The sequence below is a fragment of the Mobula hypostoma genome, chromosome 2 (assembly GCF_963921235.1).
Source record: "Mobula hypostoma chromosome 2, sMobHyp1.1, whole genome shotgun sequence".
Classification (NCBI taxonomy): domain Eukaryota; kingdom Metazoa; phylum Chordata; class Chondrichthyes; order Myliobatiformes; family Myliobatidae; genus Mobula; species Mobula hypostoma.
In genome coordinates this window covers 109,723,813-109,742,545 of record NC_086098.1, presented here as the reverse complement: position 1 = coordinate 109,742,545, position 18,733 = coordinate 109,723,813, and the positions used below count along the sequence as shown (strand labels likewise).

At 43.5% G+C, this 18,733-nt stretch overlaps 1 protein-coding gene across 10 annotated transcripts in view; it reads right to left on the bottom strand.

Annotated features, from left to right (window-relative positions):
- The window catches only part of ankrd6b (ankyrin repeat domain 6b), a 198,001-nt gene extending 183,899 nt beyond the window's left edge, over positions 1-14,102 (bottom strand). For 7 of the 10 annotated variants that reach the window (XM_063040384.1, XM_063040385.1, XM_063040386.1 and 4 more), the window contains exon 1: positions 13,920-14,057. The gene's annotated coding sequence lies outside the window, so the exon portion shown is untranslated. Of the gene's footprint in view, positions 1-13,647; positions 13,732-13,919; positions 14,058-14,082 lie in introns of those variants that run through there. The other 3 variants (XM_063040379.1, XM_063040382.1, XM_063040383.1) reach the window with 2 other exon arrangements.
- Between the last annotated feature and the right edge of the window lie 4,631 nt (positions 14,103-18,733).

The following is an 18,733-nucleotide window of genomic DNA, read 5'->3' as shown; positions in this document are numbered from 1 at the left end:
AGCCTCAGAATAGATGGGCGTCCTTTGAGAATAGAGATGAGGTAAATCTGTGGAATTCTTTGCCACAGGCAGCTGTGAAAGCCAAGCCTTTATGTATACTAAAGGCAGAGGTTGATAGATTCATGATAGGTCAGGGCATGAAGGGTTATGGGGAGAAGGCAGGAGATTGGAGCTGGGAGAAAAATTGGATCAGCCATGAAATGGCAGAGCTGACTCGATGGGCAAAGTGGACTAATTCTGTTCCTACATCTGATGGTCTTCTTTCAATTTATTCCTGCATCCTGAATTGTTACCACTCCAAATGGGATGGTTAAGTAGTGAAACATTGCCCAACAAAAGTTATTACACTTCAGGTCTATGCCATTAACTATAAGGACCCTCTGGGGTATTTTGAAATTTAATAAAAAGTGCTAAACAAGTGCAAGGATCCCAACAACATGGACACTTCTGCCGTCACTGCACAGCAGCGAGGCACAGTCAGAAAGTCAAAGTCATAGAAAGACACAGCATGGAATCTGGCTATTCAGCCCACTCCTTCTGCACCAACCAACCATTTACACAAATTTTACATTCATTTATTTACCTAATGATAGGCCCTTCTGGCCATTCGAGCCACAGCGCCCAGCAATCCCCTGATTTAATCCTAGCTTAATCATGAGATCATTTATAATGACCAACTAACCTATCCTGGACTGTGGGAGCAAACAGGAGCACCCAGCCAAGATGCATACAGTCATGGGGAGAACATACAAACTCCTTACAGGCAGTAGCGGAAATTGAACCCCAGTCACCTGTACTGTATTGTGCTAACCACTAAGCTAATCCCAATGGAAAACAAATAAAACTGTTGATGGAGGAATCTGAACAACAAAATGCTGCAAGCACTCAGCCCGTCGAGCAGCATCCATGGAAAGAGCCCAATCATCCTTCCTCAGATCTGGGGATGGTGTGGAGGGTTTACAGTTTTCAAAGTGGACCTTTTGAGGGAGGAGCAAAATGTAAAACAAAATGGAGATTTGATTAAGGCAAATCAAGTGAAATGGAACATGACAAATGAGCATTAGCAACGTATTTGACAGAGCTTGAGTTGAGAAAGGGTCATAAGCTTGACACCTTACCCAAGGTTGAAAAATTCATTGATGAAGGGTTCTGATGAAAGGCCTCGGCCCGAAACATTGACTGTTTATTCCCCTATATAGACGCTGTCTGACCTGCTGAGCTCTTCCAGCATTTTGTGTGTGTTACTCTGGATTTCCGGCATCTGCAGGAAGGCTGGTGTTGAGAAATTCAATGTGTTCAGTCCAGTTAGCTGCAAAGCATTTAGGCAGAAGATAAGATGTTGATTTCTCATCTGCATTGGCCCTCACTGAGGCAATAGAGGAGGCCACAGATCAGAAGGGAGTGAGAATGAACATTAAAGTGGAAAATTAAAGTCATATTATAATCCTGTTTTCATTCTCCCCCACATTCTTATCAACTGCACCCACATCTTACCACACAACTCTACGTTCTTACACTGGGCAATTAACTTCCCAACCTGCATGTCTTTCCGATGTAGGAGAAAACTGCGCTACCTGGGTGAAACCCACACTGTCACAGCGGGAGTGTGCAAACTCAACATATTCAACACTCAAGTTCAGGATTAAACTTGGCACTACCCAAGAGATAACTGAAATTTTGAAGAGAAAAGGCTGTTTAATATGGAGCAATTTAGTTACCATTTTGGATGAATCAAGGAGGTTCTATTTGAAGCATAATGACACATATCGTATTGGTGGTGAATAATGCACAACCGAATCATCAGGCTTCTCTGTTGACAATACTACAATCATGCAAGAGGGAAATAATTAATCCAGGATTGTTTTTGTTTCTTGTAATTAAATGGTTTCCCTTCCTTGTTTACTCAAATGTAATAAAAAATTGAAATACAACATAAAGCTGATGTCTGAAAAGGAAAACATGACATATGATACTGACATTTTGTTGTGATGCACATTATCCTAGGCTAAAAATGCAGGTTCAGCTGTTTTGAACAAAAACAAGTTAGTTATGTTCATTGGAGCCAAATGAACGCTCCACATTTTAAACACACATTACAAAGAACACATTAACAGGGGCAACAACACACTCCTTACAATTATATCTGGCAGGGACCATATAGGAGACATTATCAGCACTCTGCACCAGCAGGAGGTTAACATCACATCTTAACCCTTACATACTGTTCGGGCCAAATTTGACCCGTTTTAACATTTGACAGCAGTAAAAACACCCCAAATGCCATTTTTTAAAGCTGAAATTTGGTGACTTTTCCTAAAGTGACCCAAAATGCACAAAAATGAAAATATTTCAAAATTTTATACTTTTGTACAAGTGCTACAAATTTTTGTACATTGAGGCTGTTCCGGGTCAAATTTGACCCATATCTATTGAAATGGATTTTAGATCTTTGAAACATTAAGGATTAATCACCCATTTATTAATGTCAGATAGGCTATTTATACATTCTAAATAGATCTGTGGTTCAAAATTTGGTATAGACACTTGTTATGAGGGGATTCTTGGGCCGGTTCAAAATTGACCCAGACCATACTGTGAAGGTATAGAATATGAACAGTATGTAAGGGTTAAGAGGTAACAAACAGGTCGGTTGATAAGGGGAAGTTCAATTCTCAATATTCATCTGTCAATTCTTAATTTTCATGCTGTTATCATGGTATCAGCAGGAGTTAACCATAACTTACCCCACCTAGAGCCCTGCAATTGTTTTGTGGGGGGGAAAAAAAAAACAGAATTTCCAGCAAGGAAACATCAATCTTCTCCTCACACAGCAGGTAAAGAAATGGCCACATAGGTAAAAGATGAATGACAGAAAAGGTACATACATCCCATTCTATGTTAGAAAATTAGTCTTCTTAAAAATTCCAACTTGTTTTCTGATAGTAAACCTACTGAAGTAAACTCTACTCAAAAACTCCTCTGCAAACTACTCTAGCTCTGTGCAACCATTGCACATGGACTGAGGACATCTCTGGCAAGGCCAGATTTACAACTCAATCCTTCAAATGACTACCGTTGCCTTGATACACAAGATACTTCCTTCAGTTGTTCTGAATCACCAGAATCTCGACTCTTCTCCAATTAACGTGAACAAAGAAAGCAGGTAAAAATGAAACTGGAAAATGAAGCTCCATCTCACAGATTTCAATGAAGGCTAAGGATCGGTTTCACAATCCCAAATACAAAACTTGCTGGACATAAAAATCTCCAAAAAGTACCAGCCCTGGCAATTGAAACTTGTTAAATGTTTAAAACACAGCAGAGAGGATGGATGTCCCACTGTTCTTTCACTTCAAAAAACCTTGCATTGTGTCTAATCCAATGCAGTGAATACCTCAAGTGGCAGCAAGAACCCATGTACAGGTTTCCCCCGCCATCCGAAGGTAGAGCGTTCCTATGAAACAGTTCGTAAGCCGAAATGTCGTAAAGCGAAGAAGCAATTACCATTTATTTATATGGGAAAATTTTGTGAGCCTTCGCAGACCCAAAAATAACCTACCAAATCATGCCAAATAACACATAAAACCTAAAATAACAGTAACATATAGTAAAAGCAGGAATGATATGATAAATACACAACCTATATAAAGTAGAAATACTTTTCCACAATCATTAATGAACTGTTCTCTGGAGCGAAAATCTCATGCAAGCGCCGTCGGCAGAAAATCTCACGCTAGCGCTGTTGGCAAAAACACGCGCAAGCGCTCTCCAATAACCTTTAAGCTATGAAGCTGCCAAATCATACCAAATAACACGTAAAAATACACAGCCGATATAAAGTAGAAATAATGTATGTACAGTGTAATATCACTTACCGGAATTGGTTCAGCGCCGAGCACACTGATGATGGTGTGTTAGACTGAGTCGTCGGAGTTTGGGTGGTGCAGTGGCCCCCCCCCACCCTCCAGGCCACTGAGCGATACATTGCCGCGAAGCATGCAGGGGTCCAGCGGTAGCCGGGAGGTACACAGCACATCTTTAAGAAAAAAGCCGAAACAAACATGCTAATTAATTAGGTGCCGCCCGTAATTGTCGGCCCAGATCAATGCCAATTTCTGATTGCGTTGTCTCTGATCTGGGCTGGCAATTACGTGTCGGCAGCACCTAATTAATTAGCATATTTATTTCGGTTTTTTTCTTAAAGATGTGCTGTGTGCCTCCCGGCTACCTTTGCATTCTCCGCGAATCGGTATCTGTCCATGGCCTGGGGGTTGGGGTGGTGGGACACTGGGGTGTCATCTCATCGTCTGTTTCCATTAGAGCAGGCAGCTCCTCTTCTTCTATCTCTGCCCGCCTCGATGTCAAAGGTCGAGGTTCATCGTCTGCTGTGGCTGATCTGGAAGGCTTGCTTGACTGCTGAGCCTCGCACATTTTTCTATCACACAGTTCTTTAATAAGGACTCAAACCATCCTGCAAATATCCCCTAAACCGACGTACCCTTTCAAAATTAAAGTCGTACTTTATCATTACTCATTCGGTTTCAATCGTTATCCTTTTTTCTTCCAGTGGCATAGCTCTTCATCTGTCAGTTCTTGATGGGATGCCAAAACCTCTTCAACATCATGTTCGTCCGCTTCCACAAGCCAAACTCACGTTGTCCTTACTTCGTTCACCACGATCAAAACACTTAATTATGTCTAGTTTTACCGTAAGTGTAACACCCTTACGAGCTCTTTCAGGCTTTTCCGATACCATAGAACTCATCTTGCAAACGGCTGCTCACAGGCTCGTGTTTAAGCCATGCCGGCGAGAATCCGGGGGAAAGAGGCAGCTCGGGGCACACGCTGCCTTTTATCACGCGCTGAATTTTTTTTTGTAACAGTGAAAACACCTTCTGAAAGCGAAAATAGGGTACTAATGTAGGTCTTTCGTAACAGTGAGGTTTCGTAAAGCGAGCATCTGAAAAGCGGGGGACACCTGTAAAATAAGTGTGCGCAAGAATGCAAAAGATAAATCACAGGTTTAGAAAGTGTAAAAGGTAAGCTGTTCCAAGGATCAGGACAACAGATTCAAAAGCAATAATCATGCAATGTGCAGTGGTTAACTTTAGCTTTAATTTCTCTTTTGCAAGCCCCAATTGCAGTCATTGCTGCCAATTTCATGGTTCGATACACTCATGTTACTTTCTCTAGTTGTGCGACTTGTAATTAATTCTTTGTTCACCCACAGCACCAGCGATATTCGATTCAATAAACGTAGTCAACAAACAAACTGTGCACACATCCACAGCGGTTAAACCAGACCAAAAAACAGCCTTCCATTCAAACGTCGGCAACCATAATATTTCAGCACCTCGATAAAACAAAGCGATGAACCTTTAGGTAAACACTATATGATCGAGCAACAGTCGCCAATGGACGGGCAATGCTGGCCATTCAAAACTGTGTTCAAACCACAAAAAACCAACATCAATTAACAAAAGTTTGCAGATAATCCTACAGCAAGCTACTGCTGTCCCTGTTTCAGGTCCAAGGCAATCGTTTGCAGCAGATTGGTCATCATTCGGTATAATTATTTATTTTATTGACAAAATGTAGCAGTTACTTGAAAACAAACTGAAACCACTGAGAGACTAAGCCAGGGCACTCAACACTCTATGATGCACTTCCAAATAACTAATTTCCACATCAATCCTTTATTACAAAACCAGATGAGATGAATGATCTTATAGCAATAAAAAAGTGAACAAAACTAAATTAGCAACATAACAGTCTAATTAGTGGTCTAATAGTGATATTAGCGTAGCTATGCAAAATTAGTGAAATTGCAAAGTTAGCCATCTAGCTAACGTTTCAATAACGTCCCAATTGACAGCTAACCTTAAAAATCATACTCCTGACTCGCTCCCACTCAACTAGACTAACTGACTAAGAGTGAACACGCAACTCTATTCGCTTGCTTCTACCACATCCCAACTCGCTTGCAATTCCCATAATAAATGCACCACAAAATATAACACAGACAGAAAATAGATAGGTGGCTCCAACATAATGGATGTGGAAGAGAACGGAGATCCAGAACACCAGCCTGGAAGCACAATAAAAACATTGGATTGGCAACGAGGGGAAAATAATTTTGCATGACCACATGGGGAAAAAAGGACTGATTGGGTTGCCCCAAAAAGAGTCATTACACACTTGATGGGTGAAATTACCTCCTCCTGTGCTGATTCATGGCACAGATGGAGAGATGGTAGGGTGGCTAGCACGCTTCGAAGGTCTTCCGTGGTCAAAAAGTCAACTCAAGAATCAACTCTAGATCTGTGGAATGCTCTGCCTCAGAAGGCAGCGGAGGCCAATTCTCTGGATGCTCTCAAGAAAGAGTTAGATAGAGCTCTTAATGATAGTGGAGTCAAGGGATATGGGGAGAAGGCAGGACCAGGGTACTGATTGTGGATGATCAGCCATGATCACAGTGAATGGCAGTGCTGACTTGAAGGGCTGAATGGCCTACTCCTGCACCTATTGTCTATTGCTGTCCGATGCAGACAGTTACCTTAATGAAGATAGTGTCACATATTAAAGTACAGAACTTGGGATAGAGAATGACAACAATGGCTTTCATTGAGGATAGCTTTATTATTTGTTACATGTACATTGAAAATGGCAGGTGCTGTCAGGCTTCCAGCACCAACAATAATAGCATGCCCACAACTCCCCAACCTAACCGGACAGCTCAGGAAGGTGGAAGAAAACCTGTGCGGTCACAGGAGAACATACAAAATGCTTAGAGACAGCAGTGGGAATCAAAACCCAATCGATGATCATTGGCTTGGTAAAGTGACTGCACAAACTGCTACACTACTGTGCTCTCCTATAATCTTGCGAGCGTTCAATTAAAAGAGAATTTTGTCCATTTGGGGTAGGATCTTAGGTGAATTGGCTGATGGTTTAGAGTCAGTAATCAAAGGTGATGGTAAGGAAAAGCTGAGTGTCATCACTTCATCTTCAAAAACAGAATCTATGTTTTCTGATTATGTTGAAGAGCAGGATGACAAATGGAGTAAATTCAACAGAGACTTCACATGCAATGACAGAGCTAAAGAGAAGCCTTTACTGGTGATTTCCTTCTCATGAGTCGAAACAGTCAAGAATAGAACCAGGTGAGTGCAGTGACCTTTGGCTGGAAACTGATGGAGACACACCTGAGGAGGCTGGTACAGTCTTCCACAACAAAGGTTGCAAAACAGTTACAATCAGATCGTCATTCATGAACTTTGTCAGAGCTGTTCTTACACAATGCTGTGAGGTGGAAGAGGCACAGAGCTTTGGGCAAGGTGATCATGAATTTGCAAGACCACAACATATTCATGGAATTTGGCGATGAGAGAGAGGCTGGAAACAGGGCAGAAGCTATCTGTTGTGTATAAACCACTTAATATGATTATTATGAAAGTAATGTAATGGTTTCATAATTTTGTGAATTAAATAGCTTGCTGCAGTTAATGTATTACTCTTCATTGTTTGTTTTCTTCAGGATAAAGTCGTCAATGCTGAGAAGAGACCTTCAAGTTTTAAGTATCCAGCATCAGCACAGCCACTCCTACATCAGATAACACGTTGCCAGAGGGAAAGAACATGTTTTGAATACCCACTCTATTTCCAGAAAGAAATCTGCCTCCCTCATTGAAAACTTTCAAATATTGATAGGCCTAGATACAGTGAGCATGGAGAGGATGTTTCCTACTGTAGGGGAGTCTGGGACCAGAAGGCACAGCCTCAAAGAAGGACATCCTTATAGAGCAGAGATGTGAAGGAATTTCTTTAGCCAGATGGTAATGGATCTGTGGAATTCATTGCCACAGGTGATTGTGGAGTCAGTGGGTATATTTAAAGTGGAGGTTGACAGGTTCTTGATTAGTAAGGGTGTTGAGGGTTATGGGAAGAAGGCAAGAGAATGGGGTTGGGAGGGATAGTAAATCAGTGATGATGGATTGGTATAGAGTCGTTGGGCCAAATGTACTAATTTTGCTATGTATTATGGTCTTATAAAGGCAGTGGCAGCGCCAGAGATTTTTTCTTGCTGGTGCTACAGTGGGGCTGAATTATTCAGTGATGGTGCTGAGGGATGTACCCTATGGTAATATGTATTCGCAAGGCCAGATGCATAGCGTTCAAAAGTCTGCTTCGAGCATTATGTGCCTACTATAAATGCCTCTGTTGATTCACAAGCAACAGCAATTGATAGATCTAATATAGAAGTGAACTGTGACAGCGTCAGCAGCATCGGAGACAACTCGGGCTTCACAGAGCATAAACAAACAAACCAACAGAGCATCCGACCCACAGCACACAACGTAAATCACAGACCAATCCTGCAATCAGCGTCAAATGCGTGCTTTTCAACTGAAAAACACAACACTAACCCACAATGTCCACTGCTATTCGCATTACATAGACAGAAAATGCCAAAAGATATACCGTTATTAAAGTCAAATAAGGCAAACAACATATGCAAGGCTTTACCAGGAGTTGGACAAATCGTACTCTGACCATGCAATACCTCAATTAATTCGGCTACTGAATTTAAAACAAAAATCAACAGAATCACTGCTTGTAAGTCCAAGTTGGCTTAATAGCAGTAAATGTAATAGTTTAGGATTTGCAGGAAACATGAGGATTATAGGGTATCCACCACAAAATAATAATAATAATAATAATCAGCATTAGACTTGGCCCAATTTTTTTAAAAAATCAACTGCACTCACCATTGATGTTTTCAGAGAAGCACAACCCGGCTGGTGTTGTGATTGGTGGTGAAAGCATCAATGATTTTCTGGATGTCAAGTGCTTTGGTCCTCCGGCTGTTTACGGACAACAGGGCCAAGTTGCTGTTCCGAGCATCACCGCTGCTATTCCTTAGGTAGTTTTTGAGGCGTCTAAGGCAAGAGAAACTCCGTTTGCATGAAGAAGATGTCACAGGCAGAGTCTGTGATATGCAGATTAGTTTGTATAAATCTATAAATGCATCGCGGTAGGGTCTCATTGGAGCTAGAAATTCCACTGTGTCATTCACTGTCTGTCCTTGCTAGAGACTCAACCACTGCTCTCATATACTCATGATTTTCTTGGACAATCTTTGCATGTTCTTTGTCAAGCATATTTCCCAATCTTGAACCATCTTTTTTTCTCAATCTGAATTCGGCCCGTGCCTCCATAGCAAACTTATGAGCTGCACTTACATGGTGGGTTTTGAAAGCTGTGGTAGCTTTCCGCCAGTTGCGGTAACCAGTGACAGTGAAGGTAGACTCAGAATGGAACCCATGTCCTCCACACAGGAAATGTCTGCATGCGAAGCAGAATGTAGTACCTTTCATGATCGAATATTCCAGTCAGTCAAACCAGCCACGAATAAAACTCCTTTGCTGATTGCCAAACTTGTTGCGAGCAGCGAAGGGTACTTTTTCCAATGCTGGCCGATGGGATCCTTCCTCAGGCTGCTGGCCAACATCGCTGACAGTATTCCCACTAGCACTAAGAGCAGCTTCATCCACGTTCTCTTCCGAACCCCGTTCCATTTTTTGTTCTTCTACTTCGCCCTCACACTCCTTCGATGAACTGCTGTCGTCCTCATCCCCACTTACTTGTTTCTGCATGTCACTTTCAATTAAGACAGGCTCAGGCTGAGATTCCGCTGGATGAGGTCATTTTCTCACTAAAAATTTTTCACACCGCCAAAATAATGCACACGCCAGGCCCACGCTAGCTTGTAAAAGCTGTGTGTGTGTGTGGGGGGGGGGGGGGCGGGGGGGGAGGCATCCGATAGTCTCGCAAGACCATGGATCTGCGGCTGGATGTATACTATTAATCTCTCACGTGAGTGACATCACCACCTTAAGTGATCTTAGATCAGCTTAACTGATCTGCGGACAGCAACGGCAAGACATTGACAATGAATGAATAAGCATGTGTAGAGTGGATCTGACAGAGTTTATAACTTTATTGCTGCATGGGTGCTATGGTAACTGGGGGCGCTGTTTCACTAGATCAACTGGAGAAACAAGCTGTATTCAAAATTATACAGAGAAAGCAAAGCAGCTGCAATTAGTATGTGAAATTTCAGTTAATTTCTTGGTGGTGCTACGCTGGTGCTATTGTAGTTTCTGCTGGGGCTATAGCACCAGCTAGCACCACCTTAGCACCGCCCCTGTATAAAGGTTATCAAAGCTGAGAACAAAGAACTTCCAGTTTCGAGTATCCATTATCAGCACCAGGTGGTCTGACATCAAGTAAAGTATAGCCAGAGGGAGAGAACACACTTTCAATACCCTCTTTAATTTCAGAAGAGAATCCGCCTCTATATTAGTGCAATTTTTTATTGCAAAGAATTGCCTATATCTGCAATCCTTCTCAAACCTACTGGTTTCATACCATGTAATCCTTCACAAAAAAAATGGAGATTATCAAAATTGTCTTCATACTAAAGTATGAAAGGATTTGTGAGAGGAATTGAGCATGAAGTTACTCTATCTTTAAAGGATTATAAATGGATAAAAATTTGAAGGACATGGTATAAGGCTGTGGAGATTAGTGGGATTTTGAAATATTCCAGGATAGAACTCCCACTGATACAGTGTACTAAACATCCTTCGTATGAACATTTTTTCCCTCTCTATCTTAAAACTCTCCATTCTGCATCTGTGAATGGGGAAATGCATTAATTAAGTGTTAATTAATTCATAAGGTAAAGTGCTGCTATAGTAGATAAAGAGTTTCGGTAGTATAGGACATCCAGAGACATACCAAGGCTACAAATGCAGAGCTGACTAGATTACTTGTATGTTAAAACAGTACAGGTGACTGCTGCATTAAAATAGGGGGCTGGGTATACCTGGAAAACCATCTGCATTGCAATTTTCTGTGATACAAAGCCATATCATCTGCGCATTCAAAAAATGTGAGCTGAAAATAAAATTAAGAACACATAATTTCTGTGAGAGCAAATTTTGATTCTAATTTTCAGATTTTTTTTTACCCAAACTGGAGAAAATGTGGGGGCTGTCTGTATCACAAAAAACATCAAAGTAATGAATATTGTCACATGACTCAAATTATAACCAAAATCAATTTTTCACCTCAAAATACAGCATATAATAGAAAGGAATTCAATAATAGCGTGCTTAAGAATTTTCCCTGGTGAAAATCACCTGCAATAAAATGCGCTTTTTAGAAATACGAATATTATTGTAAACTCTTTACATGCTTTCTCTGTCCAATGCCTTTCCCTTGTCTTACAAGCCTAATCAAAACACCAGTGACTGCAGTCGAAGGGCCTTCTACCACTAGGCAGGCCTAAGCCTCTCAAAACACTTGAAGTCTATAACATCCCAGCAGGCCACAAGTAGCAATAATGGTATGTGCAACATTGATTCTGGAGCAAAGTGCCCAAGACTAATACTAGAACAGATGACACTGAATGTAAAGAGAGCTATACAATTTTTTTTTATTTCTTATATGTTTTATGAATACAGTTTAGTTTTGAAATTTAAATCATAGATGCCAAATAACATCCTTAGCATCAAAATTTCCCTCTTTTACCACAGCACTATTCTCAATAGGTTGTCAGGTCTTCCTTTCACTGTGGATTAATAGCAGTAGCCATGAGAGTGCCCTTGTCATGTTTTTTTCTACACATTCTCACACCCACTTGACTTGAAATCACATCACCCATTCTGGGTGGGAATCTGGAATTCTCCATCTAAGGCCAAGACAAGGGCTGCATTATTTCAACAGAAAGCCCAAAAGAAGTTTAATAAAGAAAATCCAAGACATGCCTCTTTCTCCCAAAAATATTCAATTAGATACTCCAAATCATTGCTTCCATGCCAAGCACAGATCAGCACTTCACACACCTCCCCATTTCCTGAAAACCCAAAGCTGGACTGATCGAGAGAAATTCACAGTTCCAGAACTCGCGCAGGCCTTCTCCAGATCATCTAGCATAGCTTCAGCAGGAAAACAAAAGGCACCCTGACAACTTTGTTGCTGAAATTTACACATCGATAGATCATAGATTGTTTCCCAGCTTGCAGCTACCCCTGAATAATTCTACCTGATCGGCACTAATTCAGCGGAGGTCATTCCAAGTTCCTGGAATTCTTTCTCACTTCCTTTAAGCATTCATTTAAAAAATGGCATACACAAGCACAGATACTTTCCAATCTCATCTTCAACAGAGAATTAAATTCCACGGGAAACTGCTCCATATACCTGCTGATGGTTCAAGTCACCTCATGTTTATTATACTGTATTCATTTGGAGATACAGTCCGGAATTGGCCCTTTGAGTCACGGTGCCCCCAATTTAACCCTAGTCTAATCACAGAACAACTTACAGTGACCAATTAACCTACTTACTGGCACGACTTTGGCATGTGGGAGGAAACCGGAGCACCTGGAGGAAACCTACACATCCTGAGGGGAGGACGTACAAACTCCTTATAGAGGACGGAGGGGTAGAACCTCTGATTCCAATGCCCCGAGCTGTAACAACTTTCAGCTAACCGCCACGCTACCGTGACTTAATAAGGCTTTCCCTGCTTGACTCAACGCCACTTTCACATCCAATATTTATGGTATTTAACCCATGTGAAACTGATGCCAAAATTTAAATGTGGGGCTGTTGTGAACAGAAGTACGGTATTGGTGTTCATAAATAAAGTGAGTCCTTTCGAGAAGCATTAATTAAATATTAAAGGACCTTCCAAACCCAATTTATATTGTTAAACAATTCTAAATTAGTTTTGGTAGCCTCACAATATCAATATATATTTTGCATAAATCGTTGGTGATGTGTACAGTTTTATTCATCCTGATATAAGGAGGTGGTTGTGAAACTGGAAAGGGTTCAAAGAGGTTAGCCAAGCCAGTTCTTTATTCTGTGGAATTTAGGAGAACGTGGGCAACAATATAGAAAAATTTAAAATTATGAGAGGCATAGATGGTAATGATTCGTTCCCCAAGTAGGGGAGTCCAAAACTAGGGGATGTGGGTGAGAGGGGTAAGATTTAAGAGCAACTTTTTCACTCACAGGTGGTGAATTTACAGCTTCAGTACTTAAGTCACATGGAGAGGTGGGGCTTAGAGGGGTATAGGCCTAATGGAGGAGATTGGAACTAGATTGGTGGAGATGGGTTGGCATAGACTGGTCGGGCCGAAAGGCCTGCATCTGAGGTGTACTTCTGTATCATCTTTAGATATATGATGTCAAGTAACTGTGTAACATTTAAATCCATGCCAAAGTCTTAGTAAAATGTTATTTTATTATTTTTACCTAACAATGCTACTTTATTGTTGAAGTTGCCAACACTGTTGCAAGAAAGCTTTTTTTCCTTTGCTGATCACTTCAAATAAACCCAAAACACCACCAGCTGAAGAATAATACAAACTTAATGAATTTCAAGGTTGCCATAACTCAACAGCACATAGAACTTCTAGCAAATCCCAAATCTTGCACATGAGAGCCCAAATCTCCTAAAAACATCACCACTAACTAACTGCACTCTCCAAGTCAGCACTGTCGATCTGGGTCGTGTCCAGGAGATCAGTGGACAATCCCCACAGGACTAGCGAAACACGCACTCTCTACCTGCCGCGCAGCCGAACCAGACTGAGCCGAGTCGCTTCTTTCAATCAGAACTGTTCGGACTCTTCCCCGAAAGCGTCGCCGAGCCGGTCTCAGTTCCCCCACCCTCTGTTTCTCGACACACAAAACCTAAAGGAACAGAAGCTCTCGACCACTAGAAAACAGCACGGGCCAGTCAGCCGATGTGAAGCACAAACACGAACACACCTGGAAAACAACAACTTCACGCAACCCGCTGAGAAAAGGTTCTGTTACAATAAGCAAATACAATTTACCTTTATAAACGGTGTTCTTTATTTTGTGGCACGTTAAATAAGTGCTCACAGGTTTGCAAGAAATTCCAGTTTTCAACTCTCGCCGTAACTACGCAGAATAAACTCCACAACTCGCACACTGCTCACTTTACCACCCCCACCCCCTCGCCCTCGCAGTACCTACCCGACGCGACCCCTGGGGGACGCTGACTGCCACTGCAGCAGGGCGCCGCTGTCCCGTAGCGACTCCTGGGGGACACAGGCAGATGCCGCAACAAGGTGCCATTGTCTCAAAGAAAACTGGAGTCGCTGGGAGTACAGAGTGCACTTAAACACACTGCCACTGTTCAAGTCACAACAAGAGAAATCCAAATAAAACACACATAATGCTGGAGGAACTCAGCAGGCCAGGCAGCATCAATGGAAGAAAGTACAGTCAACGTTTCAGGCTGAACCCCTTCGGCAGTCCTGAGTTCCTCCAGCATTTTGTTTATGCCACTGTTCGAGAGCAGCCGCTAGGGGTACAAAGGCAGACATGTAACAGTGCACTGTCCCAGAGTAACCTCTGGGGACAGAAGCATACACTGCACCACAGTGCCATTGGCCTAGGACAACCACTATGGGAACAAAATCATATATTGCAACACTGTCCCAGAGTGACCACTGGGGAACCGAGGCATACAGTGCACTGTCCCAGAGTAACCCTAGGGCACAAGCACATAGTGCAACATAGTGCTGTTGACCCAGAGGAACACCCAGGGGAACAAAGCCATACACTGCAACACAGACAACACGCTGGAGGAACTCAGCAGGTCGGGCAGCATCCGTGGAAACAAACAGTCAATATTTCGGGCCGGAACCCTTCGTCAGGACTGTAGAGGGAAGGGGCAGAGGCCCTATAAAGAAGGTGGGGGGAGGGTGGGAAGGAGAAGGCTGGTCCGTTCCAGGTGAAAAACCAGTAAGGGGAAAGATCAAGGCGTGGGGGAGGGGAAGCAGGGAGGGGATAGGCAGGAAAGGTGAAGAAGGAATAGGGGAAAACATAATGGGTAGTAGAAGGAGGCGGAACCAAGAAGGAGGTGATAGGCAGCTGGAGGAGGGAGCACAGTGAAACTGGGATTGGGGGAGGGAATTACTAGAAGTTGGAGAATTCTATGTTCATACCAAGGGGCTGGAGACTACCTAGACAGTATATGAGGTGTTGGTCCTCCAACCTGAGTTTAGCCTCATCATGGCAGTAGAGGAGGCTATGTATCAAGATATCTGAATGGGAATGTGAAGCAGAATTGAAGTGAGTGGCACCTGGGAGATCCTGTCTGTTGTGGCGGACGGAGCTGAGGTGCTCGACGAAGCGGTCCCCCAATCTGCGTCGGGTTTCACCGATGTAGAGGAGGCCGCACCGGGTACACCAGATGCAATAGATGACCCCAACAGACTCTCAAGCGAAGTGTTTCCTCACCTGGAAGGACTGTTTGGGGCCCTGAATGGTGGCAAGAGAGGAGGTGTAGGGACAGGTGTAGCACTTATGCTTACAGGGATAAGTGCCGGGTGGGAGATCCGTGGGGATGGACGTGTGGACCAGGGAGTCACAGAGGGACTGATCCCTGCAGAATGCAGAGAGGGGTGGAGAGGGAAAGATGTGCTTAGTGGTGGGGTCCTGTTGAAGGTGGCAGAAGTTGCGGAGGATAATGTGCTGGATCCGGAGGCTGGTGGGATGGTAGGTGAGGACAAGGGAACTCTGTCCCTGTTGTGGTGGCGGGAGGATGGGATGAGGGCTGAAGTGCGGGAAATGGAGGAGATGCTGGTGAGGGCATCTGATGACGGTAGAAGGGAAACCACGATCCTTAAAGAAAGAGGACATTTGAGATGTCCTGACACAGAAAGCCTCATCCTGGGAGCAGACCCAGCCACACGCAAAAATGCCATTCCCTATTCCTCGTTCCTCCCTCTCCGCCGCATCTGCTCCCAGGATGAGGCTTCCCGTTCTAGGACATCCCAAATGTCCTCTTTCTTTAAGGATTGTGGTTTCCCTTCTGCTGTCACCAATGATGCCTTCACCTGCATCTCCTCCATTTCCCGCACTTTGGCTCTCACCCCATCCTCCCACCACCACAACAGGGACAGAGTTCCCTTGTCCTCACCTACCACCCCACCAGCCTCCGGATCCAGCACATTATCCTCCGCAACTTCTGCCACCTTCAACAGGACCCCACCACTAAGCACATCTTTTCCCCTCCACCCCTCTCCGCCTTCTGCAGGGATTGGTCCCTCCGCGACTCCCTGATCCACACGTCCCTCCCCACAGATCTCCCACCTAGCACTTATCCCTGTAAGTGTAAGTGCTACACCTGTCCCTACACTTCCTCTCTTGCCACCATTCAGGGCCCCAAACAGTCCTTCCAGGTGAGACAACACTTCACTTGAGAGTCTGTTGGGGTCATCTATTGCATCCGGTGCTCCTGGTGCGGCCTCCTCTACATCGGTGAAACCTGACGCAGATTGGGGGACCGCTTCATCGAGCACCTCCACTCTGTCTGCCACAACAGACAGGATCTCCCAGTAGCCACCCACTTCAACTCTGCTTCCCATTCCCATTCAGATATGTCCATACATGGCCTCCTCTACTGCCATGATGAGGCTAAACTCAGGTTGGAGGAGCAACACTTCATATACCGTCTAGGTAGTCTCCAGCCCCTTGGTATGAGCACAGAATTCTCCAACTTCCGGTAATTCCTTCCCCCATCCCAGTTTCACTCTGCCCCCTCCCCCAGCTGCCTATCACCTCCCTCATGGTTCCGCCTCCTTCTACTACCCATTGTTTTACCCTATTCCTTTTTCACCTTTCCTACCTATCCCCTCCCTGCTTCCCCCTCCCCCACCCCTTTATCTTTCCCCTTACCGGTTTTTCACCTGGAACCTACCAGCCTTCTCCTTCCCACCCTCCCCCCACCTTCTTTATAAGGCCTCTGCCCCTTCCCTCTACAGTCCTGACGAAGGGTTCCGGACCGAAATGTTGAGTGATTGTTTCCACGGATGCTGCCCGACCTGCTGAGTTCCTCCAGCGTGTTGTGAGTGTTGCTTTGACCCCAGCATCTGCAGATTATTTTGTGTTTGCATTGCATCACAGTGCACGTCCTAGAGCAACTCCTGGGGAACAGAGGCATATGCACACAGTACCACTTATCCAGAATAACCCATGACGGACACATGCAGACACTGCACGACCATGTCCCTTTCTCAGAAAAAAAATCACAGGGAACAAAAAAGGAAAGAAAATTTTATATGTCTGAAGGAAAGTGATCTCCAAGAGGGCCACAATCCTGTCGTGTTTGAAGGCTTGCGCCCCAATGACCCGGAAAGCTATGTTGGCTGGAGTCGGGGCTTTATGCTTTGGCTCTTGGTTGGGTCAAAGGGTAGAGGCCAGACTAAGAGTAGTCCACATGTCCTCCAGGTTTGGGGGTTCAGCTCAGGGCTAACAACCCTGACTGGTAAAACAAAACTGTTATGGAAACAGTAGTGAAGAATCCTTGTACATCTGAGTGAGACGGTGTTCCTGAATCTCCACCTGGGTCTTGTATAACTGACAGTAGTGAAAACTGACAGGAAGCCACTGACACGATGAAAGAAGACCTGAACCCACCAGAGATGGAGGACCTTCTTTTCCACCCTAAACTCCAGCAGTGTATCGGGCAGCAAGCAAGAAGGAGGGTGAATAAGGAATTATAGGCTGGTTGGTCTAATATCAGAAGTAAGTATTGGAAGAAAAATTGAGGGTTAATCTGCAGCTGGTGAGGCCAGATTGATTAGAAATAATCAGCATGGCTTTGTTAAGGAGAGGTTGCCTCTGACTAACAACTGACTTATTCAAGGAGTTGATTTATGTGTGTAAATGAAGGCAGAGCTGTAGAATTAGTTCTACTGCATGTCACTTCAGTCAGATCTTTGGGGACAACCTGCAAGAGAAACTGACCGAAAAGTTAAGATTGTATGGGAGCTAGATCTATTTGGCAAATTGGATCTTGAATTAGCTCAGTGATAGGAGGCAGAGAGTGACTGACAAAGGATTGCTTTTTGCAAATGTTAATCTGTAACCACTTGAGTACCACAAGGATTGGTGCTGGGACCATTGTTGTCTGATATGCATATAAACAATATGCATATAGGAGTATAGGAGGATGATTAGGAATTTCACAACTGACATGAAAATTGGTGGTATGGTACTAGTAAATTGGGCAGAGCAAAAGTAATCCTGGAAAATAAGGGTTTTGACTGTGATTATGCTGTACATTTGCATTCAACTAGGAAAAAGTAATATCATTGCCTCCTCTCTATAAGGCTGAATCATGCAGAGAGATCCCACTGCATATCTTGTGATCAAATGTATCCTTTGTTTTAAAGGTGGCCACAACTAAAGTGATTGGAAATTCCTGGCATTTTCTTCATTTCCCAGATGAGTGAAACAAAATCATGAATTCCTTGGAGAAATATTTTCCTGATATGTTTTAATACTTCAGTGGGAATTCTGTCCAATTTTGGCTAGATTTTAAACTCCTGCTGGTCCAGGACACCATTAAAAGCATTGCAGATAGTTGGCTTTGGGATGAAAACCAGTTTATTGACAATAAAGACAGAGTTTCGGTTGCAGGGTTCTGAAGTATTTTCAGTGTACACTGCCTCTCTCTCTACCATTAATAAGTTCTTGGGTGTTTAGGCCATATATAGTCTTCATAATTTTCAAGACGTACCCAAGCAATGAGGTCATGATGAAAATACCATCACACATGTGCTTAGGAATTCTTTCCCATGGTGCTTTCTTTTCAGATCTCTGTGACTGAAGA